The 12,609-nt window shown below is 40.1% G+C and overlaps 1 protein-coding gene across 6 annotated transcripts in view; it reads left to right on the forward strand.

Annotated features, from left to right (window-relative positions):
- The window catches only part of ZNF609 (zinc finger protein 609), a 252,841-nt gene that overhangs the window by 97,794 nt on the left and 142,438 nt on the right, over positions 1-12,609 (forward strand). The gene's annotated exons all lie outside the window — the stretch shown is intronic.

Raw genomic sequence — 12,609 nt, forward strand, 5'->3', positions numbered from 1 at the left:
AGTTTGTTTCTCCTTACTCCAATAACTCTACCCCTCTCAGGGCCTTATATTTCCTTATTGCTTTGCCATGAACCTGATGCCATGTGAATCCTCTGGATTCAACCCTGTTGCCTTCTAAACTTTGACCTAGTGTTAAAAGCCTAAAATTTCCCCAAATTGGACATTTGTTTTGGACTATATCTCTTTCTTGGTTGTATTCCTATTAGAATTTTACACTATTAGAACAGACTGAGGAGAGACTTCTATGATGAACAAGTTCATTTCCCTTATTTTGCAAGTGGCCACTTTGAACTGGTGTTTCTGTGGAGTACTAAGAAAAGTGCTGGATTGGGAAATGAAAGATTTAGATTCTGGTGCCAGGTCTGTAATGAACTAACTATAAATAAGTAACTAGGCAAGTCTGCAAATAACTTCCTTTCTCTGAACTACATTTTATTCATGTGTGAAGTGAGAGATTAATTTGGATAACCTCTAACATTCTGTTAATCAGTGAATCCAGGGATTTTGACCTGTAATTCCACACTACCTTACTGCTTGCCCTCTAGTGACTCTTGTAGCCTATAATCCATAAGGACAGTTTTATGTCTTTTTCTTTTTGAAGGTCCATGCCATTGTCGGGAATGAAAGATCACTTTGCACAAAGTGAGTGCTGAAGTTGATACATCTATTCCTTCCAGAGGCTGTTAATCCTGGAAGGGAATAGAAGGAACTTCAGTGGAGCAGAAGGTCATGCAGAGGCTTAGATACTTCAGTTGAATCGCTCATAATGCTGGCGTTGGTGACAGTGATAATGACAGCAAACATTTACTGTGCACTAAATACAGTGCTGAGCACTTTAAATGTATTAATTGAATGGATTAAGTGGGTTAATAAATGCAGAATGCATAGAATAATGCCTAGTACATGGTGTAGCTTTATAAGTAATAGCTGCTATTATCATTTTTATTATTATATTTTTGTGGTGGTGGTTGTAATCTTCACAGCAACTCTATAAGGTAGGTGCTATTTTTATCCATTTTGCAGATAGGGAAGCTAAATGCCAGAGGTTAAATCAGGAAATAGAATTCAAATTTCTAGTCTGTGTAGTTGAGTCTTTATTTGGTTAAGAATGCCTAAGTACATTGAGTAGCTATTTACTTGGAGTAGCCAGGGAAGGCCCCTTTGAGGAGGTGACATTTAGGCTGAATTTGAAAGATAAAAAGGGAACAGACAAAAATGGCGGGGGTGCCCCCCCCCCAGCAGGTGTGGAGACCTGTGCCAGAAGGAGTTCTAGGTAGAGTAAGGCAGGTGCAAAGGCCTGATGGGAAGAATAGATTTGATAAGGTTCTCAACATAGAAATGTCACCTTCTTATTGAGTTCCTCAGTGTCACCTTCTCATTGAGTTCTTCCCTGAATACAACTACACACCTATACACTTTTCCCTCCTCTCTTTTTTATTTTCTCCTTAACATTTATCACTGTCTCACATACTGTATAATTTCTTTTGGTTCCTCTCTTTCCCCACAAAATGGGAAATAAGTTCCATGAAGACAGGGATTTTTGTCTGAGTTGTCACTGTACCTAGAGCCTCTCTTAGGCCACGGGCCTTTTTTCAGCAAATTAGAAACAAGTCTCCTTCCCAAGAGACTGCAGCCCCATGCCAGGACATGCAACTTAGCTAGCAAAGCATGATCTGGATTGCAGCCTCTTCCTACTTCCTCAGTTAGGAGCCCTTACACAGGACGGAATTGAACAAACATTGCATGACAGACCTATATGCATCCATAGTATATACAGCACTGTTAGCATGTAGCAGTATCTGACTAAATATTTACAGAATGATGGGCTAGTTTCTTTTTTTTTTTAAGATTTTATTTATTTATTTGAGAGAGAATGAGAGATAGAGAGCCCGAGAGAGAAGAGGGTCAGAGGGAGAAGCAGACTCCCTGCTGAGCAGGGAGCCCTATGCGGGACTCGATCCTGGGACTCCAGGATCATGACCTGAGCCGAAGGCAGTTGCTTAACCAACTGAGCCACCCAGGCGCCCCAATGGGCTAGTTTCGAGTGAGGAGGGGAGAGTGGTTATGGGATGAGAGGTGGGTGGAAACCAGATCTGGTAGGGACTTCCAAGGAGTTTGTTTTTTGTTTGTTTTCTTTTTCCCCCTTATGGCAGTCATCTGGGAAGTCCCTTGGAATACTTTTCATTGATTCATAATCTTCTGTATTTTTAATAAGCAGTGCAAGTAATTCTGTAGTAGAGAAAGACATAGACCAAGTTAGTTGAAGTCCAACTTTCAATAGTTTTGGACATTGGCCTCAGAGATCTCTCTCCTGCCTACTTATCTCACCCTTGTCTATTCGGCATTGCATTTTGCCTGCATATGTTGGTTTACCATGTCCTATCACGATCTGTGCGAGGGGCTTTGGGATAAGATGTATATGAAATGGCCATTTTTTTTTCTTGTAACTTTAAATCGAGATGCAGTATAGTAGGTAGAATTTTTCAGTCAGGGTTGTCGAAAATACAGAACCTCTGGTCCTCACGACTGAATAGTGAGTGAGGGGGGTAATGAGGGTACCTGAACATTATTCTATTTAGGAATTTCCCAAATGAATTAGTCAAGACCATCTAATTTTTTCATCAGCTTCCACCCTTAATCCCCCAGAACACCAGCCTTCACTGATGTTATTTAGGGTTCCATGTTCACTGTGGAAATGACAGCTGGAATCTTGGCATTGAATGACTATTTGAGCTTTTGTTTCTCTTTCATGCTGATGTTTTTTTGGCACCCCAGGCCACATTTGAGAATTCACTTTCTCTCTGAGAGATTTTTGTTGGCAGTTTTTATCTTATTGCCTTTCTCTTCTATGATAGGATAACGATACAGCTTGAAAAAGAAGGAAACTGCAGAGGTTTATTGATGGAGTTCCTGCCCCACCATGCCCTAGGCCTAGAATGTGCATGCTTCTGGTGAATCACTGCTGTTAGTTAATATTTAGTATTTACTGATCCTCATATCCCAGTATTGTGCAAAGCATAGAATCTGCCCAAGGGACTTAATAGCTAAATCACCCACTTGATCTGTTGGCTTTCTCCCTCCCTCATCTTTGTTGGTGGCTACAAGGAGGAATATGGGAGATATAAAACTGTAAGCAAAAGGAAAATCTAGACTACGTAGCTTTATTGCTGCCTGGAAAGTGCCTGGGAGTTCAGTTGCAAGGATTTGATGCTCTATGCAGCTGCCATAAATAACCTGCTCTCATTGGGGTGAGGATGAAATATTTCCACATGGTTGCTCAAGTCTCTTTTCTCTTTGCCCTGATGCTCCCTCCTTCTTTCTTTCATTAATTGCTTTGCAGTTGCTGATGCAATTAAAATGAGATGTGTCTGCAGCCTCTGTGGTTTGCTGTCAGGGCCCTCTCTCTAAGGTCTTCATCTTGCTGCTAGGGATGAGTGAACATCTGATTTTGAAGCAAGAGGAGGGAGGGACCTGTGGCTGTAGTTAAATGCGTTTTTCTAAAAGCAGCAGCTTGCAGAGCTAGATTTCTCCTGACACTCTAATCATTTTACCAAGCCAAGCCTTAGTCCCTTGTGCTGTTCATTAATGGGCCTTATATTTGGCAGCGCAGTATATAGAAATGAATCCTGCTGAATTGCTTTTGTTGGTGATATAGAAAGTGCTTTTCATTTTTAAATAGGTGAGAACAAGATGGAAACAGCAGTCTCAAAGTGCAGAAGAGTCAAAACCAAATCCACAGGTTTCTATGGAAAACAAGAACCTGATATTAAGCAAACTGGACTGCAACACTTAGTCTGTTTGGGGTCACTGGGTAGAATATGTTATCTCCCTCCTGGCTAGCATTTCAGCTTGACTCTGACTTCTTTTCCCTTTTGCTTGTCTTTGAAATCGTAGCAAAAAGCTCAGAGGATCTAACTGTTTTGTTTCTACTCAGTTTCTGGTAGAGGAGGGTTGACTGCTTGCTTTACCAGTGCTGTTTGGTAATCATATAGCAGGTAGGTTACTGTGTGACATGAATTCTTCATCTGCCTACCTGTCTCCCAGACCAGTGTATGCATTTGCCACATTTATAGAGGGATCACACTGTCCGCCACAGTGATACTCAAACTTCAGCATGCATAGGAATCAGGTGGAGAGCATGTTAAAACAGATTTTTAGGCTCACCTCCAGAGATTCTGAGTCACTAAACCTGGAGTGAGGTCCATTTGTATTTTTTACAGGTCCCCAGAATGTGCTGATGCTCCCAATCTAGAGACACTTAAGAGTAGTACTGGCTTAGGGATAATGCCATATGTATAGCGAAGACTCAAAATTTTTTGATTTGATTTGATTTTTTAGTGATTAGTTCTCTCTTAGGATGTGATAGATTTCCAAAGATTTTTATCTGCTTTTACTTTTAAGCAAAGCTAGTCTGTTAATAATATTATCTGAATTTTTTACTTTTAGCCACCCTCTCCCCACAGATCTGTCAGATCATCCATGTTTATTGCTAGCTGTATATCTGTTGGGGTGTTTGATTCTGATATGCAAAGATGTAGTTATCTTGAAATTTAAATGTCTTATATTTATGATGAGACAATTTATCCGATATTATGTGCCTGAGTTAATGGGTTCTAAATTGTTTCCTAAAGTAGGGGAAATGTGTGATGTTTGTTTCTTTGTGAACTCTATTTACTAAATTCCTTCACCCACCCTGATTTGGTTAGATCACATTCTGACATGGCAGCAGGGATCAGTATTGTTTCTTTTTTAATAGACTTTATTTTTTAGAATTGTTTTAGATTTATAGATAAGTTGAGAAGATAGTATAGAGAATTCCCATACATCTCATACCCATTTTTCTCTATTATTAGTATGATACATTTGTTATAATTTATGAGCCAATTTTGGTATATTATAATTCTTATTACTAACTGAAGTCTATATTTTATTTAGATTAACCTACTTTTCCCTTTTCTGTTCCAGAATCTCATTTAGGATACCACATTATGTTTAGTTGTTGAGTCTCTTTAGGCCCCTCTTGGCCATGGCAGTTTCTCAGACTTTCCTTGTTTTTGATGACCTTCACAGTTTTGAGGAGTACTGGTCAGGTATTTTGTAGAATGCCCCACTATGGGAATTTGTTTTATTGTTTTCTCATGATAAGACTGGGGTTATGAGTTATTGGGAAGGTACCCACAGAGGTAAAGTGCCATTTTCATCACATCTTATCAACATACATTTTATAAACATTATTTATGACTGTCAATGTTGACCTTGATCACCTGGCTGAAATAGCGTTTGTCAGATTCTTCACTATAAAGTTATTCCCTTTTTCTTCCCTTTCCATATTGTACCCTCTGGACAGAAGTCCTTGTGTGTAGTCCACAACCTAAAGAGTAGGGAGTTTTGCTCTCCTTCCTTGCAGGTAGAGTATCCAAGTAAATTTTTTTTTTAAGATTTTATTTATTTATTTGACAGAGAGAGATAGCTAGAGCAGGAACACAAGCAGAGTAGGAGAGGGAGAAGCAGGCTTCCTGCCGAGCAGGGAGCCCGATGTGGGACTCGATCCCAGGACCCTGGGACCATGACCTGAGCCGAAGGCAGATGCTTAACAACTGAGCCACCCAGGCGCCCGAGTATCCAAGGAAATTATTTAGAATTCTGCTTGGGAGATTTGTCTCTTCTCCCCATTTATTCATTTACTCAAGCATTTATTTGGATACCACTATGGACTCATAGATACTTGTTTTATATTTTGGGTTCCATTCCAATACTGCTTTATTTTGTTGCTCAAATTGTTGTGGCTTCAACCTTGGGACCCCTTTCAGTCAGTTCCCACATTCCTTTTTCATTTGTGTGTTTGTATGCACATGCCCATACAAATGTGCTTGTGTGCTTTATTTTTTAACACTTCCTCGCTTTCTCACACTGTAAGATGAGGTAGACTCCTCTTGTATACTTCTTGCCTTAGTCCTAGAATCAGCCCATTTCTCCAAGGAGACTTGATTCCTATTATTAGAGAATGATACTAGATAAAAAAGATCTAGACACTAGGTATGCTCCTTGCTGCTGTAAGTGGGGCCATTATTTTTATTTTATTTTATTTTTTTAAGATTTTATTTATTTGAGCGAGAGAGAGCACAAGGAGGGGAGGGCCAGAGGGAGAAGCAGGCTCCCTGGGGAGCCTGATGTGGGACTTGATGTGGGACTCGATCCTGGGACCCCAGGATCATGAACTGAGCTGAAGGCAGTCGCTGAGCCACCCAGGCGCCTAGGCCATTATTTTTATTTATTTATTTTTTTTACTTTATTCAGCCTGGCTAGTGGGGTTAGGCACTACTTCTTCTGATCCTTTTTTAAAAGATTATTTATTTATTTATTTATTTGAGAGAGGGAGAGAGAGAGAGTGAGCATGAGAGGGGGAAGGGTCAGAGGCAGAAGCAGACTCCCTGCTGAGCTGGGAGCCCAATGCAGGGCTCGATCCTGGGACTCCAGGATCATGACCTGAGCCGAAGGCAGTTGCTTAACCAACTGAGCCACCCAGGCGCCCTGGGCCATTATTTTTAAACAAACATATTGTTCCCATTATTTTATATTTTAGTATTAGTAAAGAAAATTTTTGTTGCTGTTAAACATAAATATAGTTCTCACAGAGGTTGAGACTATATTATACATAATCTATATTGATCCTTCAAATACTTATTAATATTTTAGTACTGTTATATAGTTGTATGAAGTTAATCAGATTTCTCTTGGCCCTTAGTTTAAATATCTCTTAGTCTGAGAGATTTTCCTAATACTGAGCCTTGACTATTGTGTTTGAGAATGCTGGGTTGACTGTAAGCATTGGTAAGTGGTAAGACATCAGGGAACCAAGGGAAGGCTAGAATGCCTCCTACTTACACAGTTTTCATTCAGGGAGAAAAAGAGTGAATTTCCTCTGAACACCAGTGGTTTGAATATTGACTCCTTAGAGGATGGGTGTGGGGAGGGGAAGAAAGAAGAGGAGAGAAACAGAATTGCCTGTAATCAAAAAAGGAGATTTGATTTGATTCATGCTTATGAAATTTTTGGCAATGTGAATCTTTTGGAGACAGAATGGGAATAACAACCATTGAGGATGGTATGTTGGTTCCTCAGGGAGGTTGACATCTTTGTTTTCTCTTGATAATGAATTCCCTTTTCTTATTCAGGGTTCTTGTGTGCTGTTAATTACATAAGCTCCTGAGATCCTGGACAGTATAACCTGTGCGTGTTTACAAAAAGGTTTTGAGGTTTTAGCAAGGTAAACTTATTGACATAGTCATTTTGCCAGTATTTGGAGTTTAATCTATAGTCAACCAAGCAAGCTGGTTTCACCCAACAGAGAAAATATAAATACAAAAAAAAAATTACTTGATATATTTGAGAAGTTAGTAAAATTGGGGACTAATCAAGATCAGGCAGCTTGAGAAGCCAAAACCGCTGGGTTAGTTTTGGGTGAAAGTTACCTACTTGAGGGGCCCCTGGGTGGCTCAGCTGGTTAAGCATCTGCCTTCAGCTCGGGTCACAATCCCAGGGCCCTGGAATCGAGTCCACATCAGGCTCCCTGCTCAGAGGGGAGCCTGCTTCTCCCTCTCCCCTTGCTCCTCCCCCCTGCTCATGCTCTCTCTCTCTCTCTGTCAAATAAAATCTAAAAAAGTTATCTACTTCATTTATATCAGAAATCACAGATATAAATAGGATTTTGTTACTACCATTTATTCAGTGCCTACTTGCTGCCTATTTTATGAGGCTTTCTTTAAACATTAACACTAACTATAAGCTAGCTTAAATGTATTATAAATTCCAATACAGACTCCCATAGTCAGGTGCTTCTCAGTTTCTGTGTTAATTCAGAAATCATCATCAAATTTTTGTTCTAAAAGTTAAAAAGAAAGTACACGTCATTGCCAGATATTGTATCCAAGAACTGGCCTAGAGGTTTTTTTTTCTGTGTGTTTTTTTAAAGGTTTTATTTATTTATTAGAGAGAGAGTGCAGGCAGAGGGAGAAGCGGCTCCCCACTGAGCAGGGAGCCCGATGTGGGGCTCCATCCCAGGACCCTGGGATCATGACCTGAGCCGAAGGCAGACGCTTAACACCTGAGCCACCCAGGTGCCCGAGGGCTGCTGTTTCTCTTAACAAACTTTGTAGAACTCTCATTTATTAAATTATGTGCTTGTTTAACTTTGATCTCTTAAAAAAAATAGGTGTGGGCCTTGGAGGAAAATGTTAAATGAAAAAACTTAATTTAAAACACAATTGGGCTGGCTCAGTCAGTTAAGCCTCCAACTCTTGGTTTTGGCTCAGGTGATGATCTCAGGGTTGTAAGATCAAGCCCCATGTTGGGCTCTGTGCTCGACATGGAGCCTGCTTAAGATTCTCTCTCCCTCTCCTCCTCCTCCTCTCTCCTTCTCTCTCCCCCCTCCAAAAACATAAAATAAAATACATACATACATAAATACACAATTGGGGTGCCTGGCTGGCTTAGTTGGTAGAGCATGCGACTCTTGATCTCAGGGTAACAGGGTAGAGCCCCACATTGGGTGTGGAGCCTACTTAAAATAAAACAAATATCTTTTATTTTTTATTTTTATTTTTTTAAAGATTTTATTTATTTATTTGACAGAGAGCTAGAGAGCAAAAGTAGGCAGAGAGGCAGGCAGAGGGAGAGGGAGAGCAGGGAGCCTGATGCGGGGCTCGATCCTAGGACCCTGGGATCATGACCTGAGCCGAAGGCAGCCGCTTAACCGACTAAGCCACCCAGGTGCCCCAAAATATCTCTTTTTAAAAAACCCACACAATTACTCTGTAACAAATTTTATCGTGTTAAGAATCCTAGTTCACGGACACGGACGCCTGCTTCTCCCTCTCTCTCCCTCTGCTTGTGCTCTCTGTCAAATAAATAAAATCTTTAAAAAAAAAAAATCCTAGTTCACTACATAGATCTTTGTCCACATTTCTGTTTAATCAGTTAATTTGCTTTTAGCTGCAAGTAACAGAAACCCATTTTTAGGGGCGCCTGGGTGGATCAGATTGTTAAGCATCTGCCTTCGGCTCAGGTCGTGATCCCAGAGTCCTGGGATCAAGCCCCACATAGGGCTCCCTGCTTGGGGGGGAGCCTGCTTCTCCCTCTCCCTCTACTGTACCCCCTGCTTGTGCTCTCTCGCTCTCTCTGTCAAATAAATAAAATCTTAAAAAAAAACACCTTTTTTAATTTTAAATGGCTTAATAAGGAATTTTCTTATCAATCGTAGCAATTTCAGAGGTGGGTCATGTTTGGGATTTTTTGTTGTGGTTGGGGTTTGTTTGTTTTGGATAATGCAATGGCTGCAGCTTTATAAATATTTCGTCCAAATATCCCTAAATTAGGGGTATTAGGAAGGGAAATCTGCTTCTCTGTCTTAGAAGCAAGAAAACCTTTCCCAGAAGCTCCCAGCAGACTTTTATTTTCATATCTCTTTGACCATTAACTGGGTCATAAACCCTCTTTTAAACTAGTCACTGACCAGGGGAATGGGATTTCAATGATTGTCTGACTGTCTCAGATGAAATGGATGTTGGGAGTGAACCATAATGTCAGCTGTGCCAGTCATTGCCTATTAAGTACTTACTGAGAACCCACTTCTCTTTCAAGAAGCTTTACCATTTAGAAGAAAATGAGTGGGTAAAAGAATTGATCATCAGTATGAACAGTGCCAAGGTACTCAGTAAATATTTATTGAATGAATTAGATGAATGTAAGTAAAACTTTTTGACAGAGATAGAAGTACTTTAGATGTTTGGGATTTTTTTTAAAGATTTTATTTATTTATTTGACAGAGACAGAGCACAGATAGGCAGAGCGGCAGGCAGAGAGAGAGAGGGGGAAGCACGCTGTCCGTGGACCAGTGAGCCCGACACGGGGCTCGATCCCAGGACTCTGGGATCATGACCTGAGCTGAAGGCAGCTGCTTAACCGACTGAGCCACCCAGGCGCCCCTCGATGTTCTAAATTAGGGGAAATACATGCATTTAGACTAGACCAGGAAGCTCCTTGAAGAAGGAAAACTTGGAACTACTGTTTACTCATCAGCTAGTCACAGTGCTGTCCTATTAGAATAAATATACTTTTGTCAATTGGTGTGCTGGTTTAACCAGCTTGGAGAAGGGGACAGGGTTTGTTTGTAGTGTTTACCAATTTCCATGGCATAAATAATCTTACCCTGGCCAATTTCAGTCTATCAACATGGAATCAATTATCTTGCACAATTACTTCTAACAGCATTATTTTTATTTCTAACCTAATAAGATCACATACTGATGAAAGCAATATTTAGCTTTTTTTAGCCTTGTAGATGTTCAGTAATAAGACCTAGATTATCAGTATAAGGTAGTTGGTTTTGGTGTTTTGGACAGGGGTATGTTGGAGAAGATAATTTTAAGATACTAATAAATCCAGTCTTTGAAGACTTTGAGAAATGAAAAAAGCCTTGTGGTTAGCTTTAGGTGCTAGATGAAACGTTACTAATTCAGTTTTTATGGAGTGCCAACTATGTGCTCAGTGCTATAATAAAACTAAATAAGACTCAAGGGTCTCCATTCTCAGTCCATTAGGAAAACAATTATCAGCAACTTCCAGTGGAGTTTTAAACTGCTATGAGAACACAAAGGAGAGGACAACTACATTTGGGGACATCATAGAAGCAAGTGTTTGAATTACATCTGGAAAGGAAATACAGCATTTGTATTAAGGAGATGAAGGGAAAGGATCATCTCAGACAACAGGAACAGCATGATCCTAATTGCTGGGGGATGAAAAATCTGACATGTTCCATTGCTTTTTGTTTGTGTTTGTATGTGGGTAAAATTCAGGGTAGAGTACAGAGAAGAGAAAGATAAGCCAAGTCCAGATTGTGAGAGTCCTTAAGTTATTTTAAGGAGTTTGGATTTCCTTATTATTAAGTATGAAACTCCTTAGTATAACAGGATTTTAATATACAGGTTTCTTTTTCTACATATCTACCCAAACTAGGTGTTTATTATTCTTTATAATTATGCTAATTTGATGGGAGAGATGCTTTCTCATTTTAATTTGTACCTTCCTAATTATTAGTGTGGTTGAATGTTATTTTAAAAATATATTGGTCATTTGTTATTTCTTCTGTATATTGCTTGTTCACACCCTTTACTCTTTTTTTTTTTTTTTTTTAAGATTTTACTTATTTGTCAGAGAGAGAGAGAGAATGCTCACAAGCAGGGGGAGCGGCAGGCAGAGGGAGATGCAGGCTCCCTGCTGAGCAAGGAGCCCAGCGCGGGGCTCCGATCCCAGGACCCTGGATCATGACCTGAGCCAAAGTCAGACGCTTAACCGACTGAGCCACCCAGGCGCCCCTTTACTCATTTTTCTGTTGAATTGTGTATTTTTCTTAATGATTTGTAGGAATGATTTATATAAATGATAGATATGAATCCATTTTAAGGTTTTTTAAAGACTATAATTCTAGCCTTTATGGTGTATGGATTGGAAAAAGGAGAGACCATTGTCAACTTGGCTAACTGAGAGATAATTGTAATAACCTATAGCCATAGACCAGAGGTGATAGGGAGAAAAAAAATTTTATTTACTTAGCGAGAGAGAGAGAGAGAGAGAGAGAGCATGAGCAGGGGGGAGGGGCAAAGGCAGAGGGAGAAGCAGGCTCCCCGCTGAGCAGGGAGCCTGACATGGTGCTCAGTCCCAGGACCCTGGGATCGTGACCTGAGCTGAAGGCAGACGCTTAACCAACTGAGCCACGCAGGCGCCCTGTGCATGACTTTCTAAGCCTGAATGCCAAGAGAAGAAACAAAGGAAAAGATTGACAGGTTTTACTAAATAAAAATTGTTAATTTCTTTGTATCAAAAAAGATTATAGGGGCGCATGGTGGCTCAGTCATTAAGCATCTGCCTTCGGCGCAGGTCATGATCCCAGGTCCTGGGATCGAGCCCTGCATCGGGCTCCCTGTTCAGCGGGAAGCCTGCTTCTCCCTCTCACACTCCCCCTGCTTGTGTTCCCTCTCGCTGTGTCTCTGTCAAATGACTAAATAAAATCTTTAAAAAAAAAAAAAAGATTATAAATATCACCAAAGGATCCCGCTAGACTGTAGTCCTCTCAAGCAGTATCTGTCCTCTCTTTTGCATTCCTCATACCACTAAACCTAAAATTGTGGTTGGTGTCCTTTTTCTTTCTTATCACTTGCAGATCATTGTCTCTCTCTTTAAAACCTCCTAGGTTTGTTAGTTTTGTCATTTGTCTATTTTAGTCATAGACTCTGGGGTTACTTCTTCTCATTCTTTAATTGGGATGTTTAATTCATTTACATTTATTATAATTATTGATAAGATTTATGTCTGCCATTGTGCTATTTATTTTCTATATATCTTATTTTTGTTCCTCTCTTTCTCCACGACAGTCTTTTTTGTGTGTGTGTTAAAATAGATATATTCTGTTGTACCATTTTAATTCCCTTGTTTTTTTTTTTTTTTAAAGATTCCATTTATTTATTTGACAGAGAGAGAGAGATCACAGGTAGGCAGGCAGGCAGGCAGAGGGAGCTGAGCAAGGAGCCCGATGCAGGACTCAATCCCAGG

Source organism: Eumetopias jubatus, unplaced genomic scaffold, assembly GCF_037043125.1.
Source record: "Eumetopias jubatus isolate StellerSeaLion01/CBP00866 unplaced genomic scaffold, mEumJub1_p1.0 scaffold_7, whole genome shotgun sequence".
In the NCBI taxonomy this organism is placed as follows: Eukaryota; Metazoa; Chordata; class Mammalia; order Carnivora; family Otariidae; genus Eumetopias; species Eumetopias jubatus.